Here is an 8572-nt window from a genome sequence, read left to right as displayed (position 1 = left end):
GATGATCTTGGTCGGACCATTGCCGATGCACGGAGACGCTGCGAAACTGAAAAAGAGAGGGAGAATTTGGATCGCATGTTAGAGGATCACGGAAGGCGCTGTACTCCGGATGCGATGATGGTCTGAAAAAGCTGGGCTGCACACTCGGATTCTGCTGAGATGGAAGGCACGAGCAGGTGTAGCTGACTCGGCATTTGAAAACTTGCTGAAAATGTTGAAGAATATGTTTCCAAAGAATAACGAGTTGCCCGCCACTACGTACGAAGCAAAGAAGGTTGTCCGCCCTCTAGGTTTAGAGGTTCTGAAGATACATGCATGCATCAACGACCGCATCCTCTACCGCGGTGAATACGAGAATTTGAATGAATGCCCGGTATGCACCTGCATTGCGTTATAAGATCGGAGGCGATGACCCCGGTGACGATGTTGAGGGACGAAACCCGGGAAGAGGGTTCCCGCCAAGGTGATGTGGTATGCTCCTATAATACCACGGTTGAAACGTCCGTTCGAGAACAAAGAGCATGCCAAGTTGTTGCGATGGCACAAAGAGGACCGTAAGTCGGACGGGGAGTTGAGACACCCCGCGGATGGAACGCAATGGAGAAAGATCGACAGAGAGTTCAAAGATTTTGCAGTCGACGCAAGGAACATAAGATTTGGTCTAAGTACGGATGGCATGAATCCTTTTGGCGAGCAGAGCTCCAGCCATAGTACCCGGCCCGTGACTCTATGCATCTACAACCTTCCTCCTTGGTTGTGCATGAAGCGGAAGTTCATTATGATGCCGGTGCTCATCCAAGGTCCGAAGCAACCCGGCAACGACATCGATGTGTACCTAAGGCCATTAGTTGATGAACTTTTACGACTGTGGGGCAGACTCGGTGTCCGTGTGTGGGATGAGCACAAAGAAGAGGAATTTGACCTACGAGCGTTGCTTTTCGTAACCATCAACGATTGGCTCTGCTCTTAGTAACCTTTCGGGACCGTCAAATAAGGGATACAATGCATGCACGCACCTGCTTACATGAGACCGAAAGTGTACATTTGCCAAATTGTAAGAAGAACGTGTACCTTGGGCATCGTCGATTTCTTCCGAAAGGTCATCCGAGTAAGAAAGAAAGGCAAGCATTACAACGGCAAGGCAGATCATCAGCCGAAGCCTCGCGGAACACACTCGGTGCTGAGGTATTTGATATGGTCAAGGGTTTGAAAGTCATCTTTGGAAAGGGTCCTGGCGGACAATCGGTTCCGAAGGGAGCCGACGGGCACGTAGCCATGTGGAAGAAGAAATCTATATTCCGGGAGCTAGAATATTGGAAAGTCCTAGAAGTCCGCTCCGCAATCGACGTGATGCACGTTACGAAGAATATTTGCGTGAACATCCTAAGCTTCTTGGGCGTGTATGGGAAGTCAAATGATACAAAGGAAGCACGGCAGGACCGAAGCAAAGTTTGAAAGACCCCGATGACCCGCATCCGGAACGGTTTCAAGGTCGTGCCGGCTACGCTCCGACCAAAGAAGAGAAGGTCATCTTTTTGAATGCCCGAGCGAGTATGAAGGTCCCGTCAAGATTCTCGTCCAATATAAAGGGAATAATAAACATGGCGGAGAAAAAGTTCCAAAACCCGAAGTCTCACGACCGCCACGTGATTATGACGCAATTGCTTCCGATTGCTTTGAGGGGCTCCTGCCGGAAAATGTTCGAGTAGCCATTGTGAAGCTATGTGCATTCCTCAATGCAATCTCTCGGAAGGTAATCAATCCGAAGTTCTACCACGGTTACGGAACGATGTGATCCAATGTCTTGTCGGTTTCGAGTTGGTGTTCCCGCCATCCTTCTTCAATATTATGACGCACCTCCTGGTTCACCTAGTCGATGAGATTTCCATTCTCGGTCCCGTATTTCTACACAATATGTTCCCCTTCGAGAGGTTCATGGGAGTATTAAAGAAATATGTTCGTAACCGTGCTAGGCCAGAAGGAAGCATCGCCAAGGGCTATGGAAATGAGGAGGTAATTGAGTTTTGTGTTGACTTTGTTCCCGACCTTAAGCCGATTGGTCTTCCTCAATCGCGGCACGAGGGGAGACTAAGTGGAAAAGGCACGATCGGAAGGAAATCAATGATATGTATGGACGGCCATTCTCCGACCGAAGCACACCACACGCTTCCGACCAATTCCAGCTTGGTGGCTCCGTACTTTGAGAAACACAAGAATATTTTACGCTCGGACAACCCCGGGAAGCCTCGAATCCCGGATTAGGAAGGCCCACATGGAGACTTTCGGCAGTTGGTTGAGAAAACATTTAATGAGTGACAATAAGGTTGTAGATCAGCTGTACATGTTGGCCAAGACACCATCTTCGACTATAACGACTTTCCAAGGGTACGAGATAAATGGGAATACATTTTACACGATCACCCAAGATAAAAAGAGCACCAACCAAAACGAGTGGTGTCCGCTTTGATGCAAGCAACCGAGAATGGGCAAAAGGTCACATATTATGGTTACATAGAGGAGATATGGGAACTTGACTATGGACCCTCCTTTAGGGTCCCTTTGTTCCGGTGCAAATGGTTCAAGCTAACAGGAGGTGGGGTAAAGGTGGACCGAGCAATACGGAATGACAATGGTGGATTTCAACAATCTTGGTTACCTTGACGAACCATTCGTCCTAGCGAAAGATGTCGCTCGGGTTTTCTATGTGAAGGACATGAGTAGCAAACCGAGGAAACGGAAAGATAAGAAAACGATCAGTACATCATGCGATGATCCAAAGCGCCACATTGTTCTTTCGGGGAAAAGAAACATCGTGGGAGTGGAGGACAAGACAGACATGTCGGAAGATTATAATATGTTTGCTGAAATTCCGCCCTTCAAAGTGAACACCGACCCAAGCATTAAGTTAAATGATGAGGATGCTCCATGGATACGGCACAATCGTAAGCAAGCAGGGACACAAGGGAAGAAATGATGTGTAATTAATAATTTATTATTGTACCAAACTTTGTTGAATGAATCATGTGAATTATATTACCCGTGATGTGTTTGGTGTCCATTTTCGAATGATTCAATTGACTCGAGATAGCACTGATGATACATGAAATTTGGAGTGACTAAGTCATACTCCCGCATACATGAAATTTGGAGTGACTAAGTCATACTCCCGCATATAGGAAATTTGGAGTGACTAAGTCATACTCCTGCATATAGGAAATTTGGAGTGACTAAGTCATACTCCTGCATACATGAAATTTGGAGTGATTTAGTCATACTCCTGCCTAGGCGTATAATATGCATACTCGTAGTCTTCATAGCCGCCGCCGTTGTATCGGTAGTCGTCGCCTTCTAAGTTGCCGGCGTCGTCGCCGCTCGCCGTCGTCGGCTGTCGTCGGGCGGCGCTCGTGGCTCGAACCGAGGGTAGCGCGGGCGGGGGATATCGCCGGCCGTGATGTAGTCCATGACGCTCTGCGAGTCCGGCCGTACCACCATAGCCGACGGCCGGCCTCGTGGAAGTTTCCGGGAGGCGGACCGTCCTCCTCATACCCGGCGAGCGCCCTCTCACGCCGATTGATGAAGAAGGCGTCCCAAGTATGCTGGTTATCGGGATGCCGGCGGGGATTCATCCGCTGCTCCGGCGTGAGGTCGAGGTAGTAGTGGTTCGTGATGGCCGCCCGGCGCGCGATGCCCGAGGGACGGGAGGGACCGCGCACGCCGCCGGCGCTTAGGCTCCGACCGGCGGGGACGCGGTAGCCCGGTGGGCAAGGGTAGTTCGAGGCGCAAAGCTCCTCCACCTCGCCGGTAGGTTAGAGTGGGTGCGGTGGAAGCCATGAGAGAGTGATGAGAGATTGTAGAGATGTGATAATGCCGGCCAAGCCGGGCTACATATATGTAGTGACAAATGGCGGGAAAAATGGGAGCGGGAAGACAGGAGGCGGGAAGAAAGTGGCGGGAAGAAAGAGGCGGGAAGAAAGTGGCGGGAAGAAAGAGGCGGAAAAAAGTGGCGGGAAGAAAGTGGCGGGAAGAAAGTGGCGGGAAGAAAGAAGGCGGGAAGGGGGTCGAGCGGAGACAGAGGCGGGAAGAGGGGGCCAACGAGAAGACAGGGCGGGAAGAGTTGTTGAATGGATCATGTGAATTTTGATATATTATTTGTATTTTTAAAATTTTGAATTGAATTAGTTTTATTTTTCTAAATTTTTTGATATATTATTTGTATTTTTAGAATTTTGAATTGAATTAGTTTTATTTTTCTGAATTTTTTGATATATTATTTGTATTTTTAAAATTTTGAATTGAATTAGTTTTATTTTTCTGAATTTTTTGATGTATTATTTGTATTTTTAAAATTTTGAATTGAATTAGTTTTATTTTTCTGAATTTTTTGATATATTATTTGTATTTTAAAATTTTGAATTGAATTAGTTTTATTTTTCTGAATTTTTTGATATATTATTTGTATTTTTAAAATTTTGAATTGAATTAGTTTTATTTTTCTGAATTTTTTGATATATTATTTGTATTTTTAAAATTTTGAATTGAATTAGTTTTATTTTCTGAATTTTTTGATATATTATTTGTATTTTTAAAATTTTGAATTGAATTAGTTTTATTTTTCTGAAATTTTTGATATATTATTTGTATTTTTAAAATTTTGAATTGAATTAGTTTTATTTTTCTGAATTTTTCTGTATTTCTAACATTTTGAAAAACAAAAAGTAATTCGAAAAACACCTTTAGTCGCGGTTGGGCTGGCCAACCGCGACTAAAGGTCTGTACGCGCGCGGGAACGAAAACCCGTCAAAAAAGCCTTTAGTCGCGGTCCTCCTCCCCAACCGCGACTAAAGGGTGCCCTTTAGTCGCGGCCCTCATCCCCAACCGCGACTAAAGGGGGGGGCTATAAATATCGCCTCCCAACCGACGCCCCGCACTTCGTCTTCTTCGCCGCGCGCTCCGTCTCTGCCGCCGATCGATCTCCTCGAGAGCTTCGCCGCACCGTCGCCGTCGCCGCACCGTCGCCGCACCGTCGCCGCGCAGACATCGTCGCCGCCGCCCTCCGCCGCACCGTACGTATACGTGTCGCCGCCGCCCGGCCTGTCACCGTGACGTCGCACCCGCGCCGCCTCGTCATCACCGGCGGAGAAGAGAGAGAGGAGAGGCGCGCGCGCCAGGGCCGCCGCCGCCATGCTCGCCCCGGCGGCGCTCTGCTCGCCGGCGGCCGCCGCACGCGCGCATAGCTGAGAGAGAGGGCCGGGGGCCGGAGGAGCGCGCAGCCCCGGCCGGCTGCCTTTTTTTTTCTTTTTTTTTTAGTTTTTTAGTTTTTTACTTTGTTTAACTATAAGTTTTTTTAATTAAAAACTAGTAAAAATGCAACTACAACTTTGAGACTTAATAAAAATTGAACTAAAATGGGTACTAAAAAAAGAACTAAAATTTTGACTTAATTAAAAACTTTATCTTAATTAAAAACTTTGACTTAATTAAAAACTTTGTTTAAAAAAAGAACTAAATTTTAACAAAAAAAAAATAACTTAAAACTTGATAATTAACAAAAAAAACATAAAACTTGATAAATATATAGTATTAATAAGTATATTGCAACTTAAAAATAGTCTCAAAAAGACTTAAAAAAAGAACTACAAATTTGACTTAAAAAAAATTGTGTAAAAAAAACTAAAATTTGACTTTAAAAAAACTAAAAATTGACTTATAATTTTTGTCTCAAAAAAGAACTAAATTTTAACTAAGTCAAATTTATGAAAAATCCCGTGCTCGTCGACTTCTTCCCCGTACGTCCTCCTTCCCCACCGCCACCGCCAACCTCGACACGCGCCGTGACGCCGCCGCCGCCGCTGCCCAGTACGTCCCGTCGCGCTCCCCGCCCGATTCTTCGTCCCCCTCGCCGCCCCCTCCGTATATGTGCGGGCTTTTTTTTTGTTTCGCAGCGACGGGGCGGCGCCACCGCCACCGCCGCCCCCCTTTCGCCACCGCCACCGTGCCGGTCTCTCTCTCACCGTCCGTGCTCCTTGCCGCCCTCCTCCTCTCCCCTTCCCGCGCGCCGCCGGCCGGCCCTCTCTCTCTCACCGCGCCGGCCGGCCGTACTTAACAAAATTTAGACTTAATGATCAAAATTTTACTTAAGAAAAATTAGACTTAATGATCAAAATTTTAACTTAAGAAAAATTAGACTTAATGATCAAAATTTTAACTTAACATTTTATTTGGTATCGAGAGGGGGCGGCGAGGGTTATGTGTCCTCGGCACCGCCACCGCCCTCTCGGTCACCGCCACACCGGTCTCTCGGTCACGCGGGTCGATCGTCCGCATATACACATCTAATACACGCGTCCCCCCTCTCGCCTCCCTCGTCGCCCTCTCTCTTTATATGTAGAAGAGATGTGATAATGCTGGCATATACACAATTAATTTGTTTTGACTACATGTTTTCGAGGATCGACATATGGCGGACGATAGAGCTGACCCAATTCACGGACAACTATGATCCGGTCGGCGAAGACCATATCTTCGGCATCATAAAAGGCGATGTTATATATGTGCCGACCGGAGAAGAAGAAGATGATATCTCTTCTTATCTGAACCTTGAGGGTGAAGATGAAGGGCGCTGTCAGCAAGATGGTGCGGAAGAAACGTCGATAAACGACGATCTTCAGTTGGAAGTAGCAACCACCTCCGGCGCCGAGGTATATATATATATACATATTGAGCATCTGGTGATACAACTAACTGATTTGAATAAATGTGTGTGTACTAACGCGCGCGACTCTCTTTCTTATTTTAGCCCTCGGCCGGATCGTCGAAAAAATCGAGTACGTCGTCGTCAAAGCGTGGCGCAACCAAGACGATGAAAGCAGGAGAAACATGCACCATCGATGTTGTCGACGAAGCAACCGGCAGGCCGCTGGAGCCTAGCAAGAACGCCACCAAGTTTGTCAGCCAATGCGGAGCCGTTGTTAGAGACAACGTCTCGATCACCCGCCAGGAGTGGAATGAGCCAAAGAAGGCACGTGTTGGTTTCACTTTTGTCGATAAGAGAGAAAAAAAGATTGCTTCAACAAGCTTATGGAACATTTCGTTCTACCTCCGGAATACCGCAAATACGATGAGGAGGGTAACAAGATTGCGGAAAACAAGAATAGGCGCAAGCTAGTCAAACGAGTTCGCTCTTTCTAGGATGGCCAACGCATTCCGGAAATACAAGCAAAATCTAGCCCATGACTTTGTCAACCAGGGCAAGACTCCGGATTTCAAAGGACAATATGAGAAACTGCAACATGATTGGCCAGAATTTGTGAAGCAAAAGAAATCGGAGCAGTTCCTTGAACTATCGAAAAAAAAATAAGGAAAATGCGGCCAAGAAGGAGTACAATCATAAAATGGGGCCGAGGAGGGTATCGCTTTTGGCAGCCTAAGTGGGAGAAGATGGAGAACGAGGCCGAGGGCGCGAGGAATCCGTCCAGGTACGGAGGGATGGGACCCAAGGGCCAAAAGCTGGTGGTACGGGCATGGGGGATCGCTGAACCCGGAGACGAGGGAGTGTGTTTACCGAGGGCAAAATAATTACACCCACCCAAAACCTTATTGAGGCAATGAGGGATGCTCAAGAGGGAGGATCGGGTTCAACGGAGAGAACGACGCCACGACAAAAGCCCTCGGGAATCCTGAACACGGAGGACGTGTACGAGGCATGCCCGGGGACATTTCGTGGAAACTAGGGTTCCCCGGAAAGATGACCCGTACGGTTACAGAAGCCGTAAGAGAAAGATGGATCGGGATGCAGATGTTGTGGCGAAGTTGGTAACGGAAATGGATGTGATGAAGAAAACCGTGAGTGTACTAGTCGCCGAAAGAGATGCAGCTCGGGCGCAGCATGAAGATCATCCAATGGATCTCGGAAGCCAGCAGCGGAGAAGAAGCAGCGTGGCTTCCACGGAGGCCTCACCGGCTGGTGCACCGACGATCGAAATTACTGCACCGGAGCCTCGGTCGGTGGTCGAGATTACTTGCACCGGAGCCTCCTCGCTACCCCGTGGACGATATAAAGGAGATGAAAGCATGTCATCCGTATTATCCTATCGGGAACATGTCCATGAAGGTAGCCATCGGCGGTGCTTTACCACTGGAGCACTCCACCACAACAACCCCATTCAAGATGGCTATGCTCGTGTCACGGTGGAGGAGATAGTCCAAGGGTTTGAGGACCTGGACATTGACATTGCTACACCCGAAGGGGTGAAAAGACTTGGAGATGTCAAGCGCCAGTTCATTCTATGGCAGAAGAAATTTATCAAGTTTCCAGGCGAGGCGCCAACAAGTCCACCCCCGTACGGTGGTGGTGGTGGCGGTGGCGGTGACGGTGGCGGTGGCGGTGGCGGTGACGGTGGCGGTGGCGGTGACGGTGGTGCTTCACCTAATACACCTCATTCACGTCAGCCGACGCCGCCCCCCAGTCCTCGTCCGGCGGGTGATCAGACACCGGTACCGCCCCCCAATCCACCTCCGGCGAAGAAGCAGAAGCGATCCTGGGTTATTAACCCGGACCCTTATGTACCTAAGA

This window comes from Lolium rigidum, chromosome 2 (assembly GCF_022539505.1).
Source record: "Lolium rigidum isolate FL_2022 chromosome 2, APGP_CSIRO_Lrig_0.1, whole genome shotgun sequence".
Taxonomy (NCBI): Eukaryota; Viridiplantae; Streptophyta; class Magnoliopsida; order Poales; family Poaceae; genus Lolium; species Lolium rigidum.
This window is presented reverse-complemented; position numbering follows the sequence as displayed.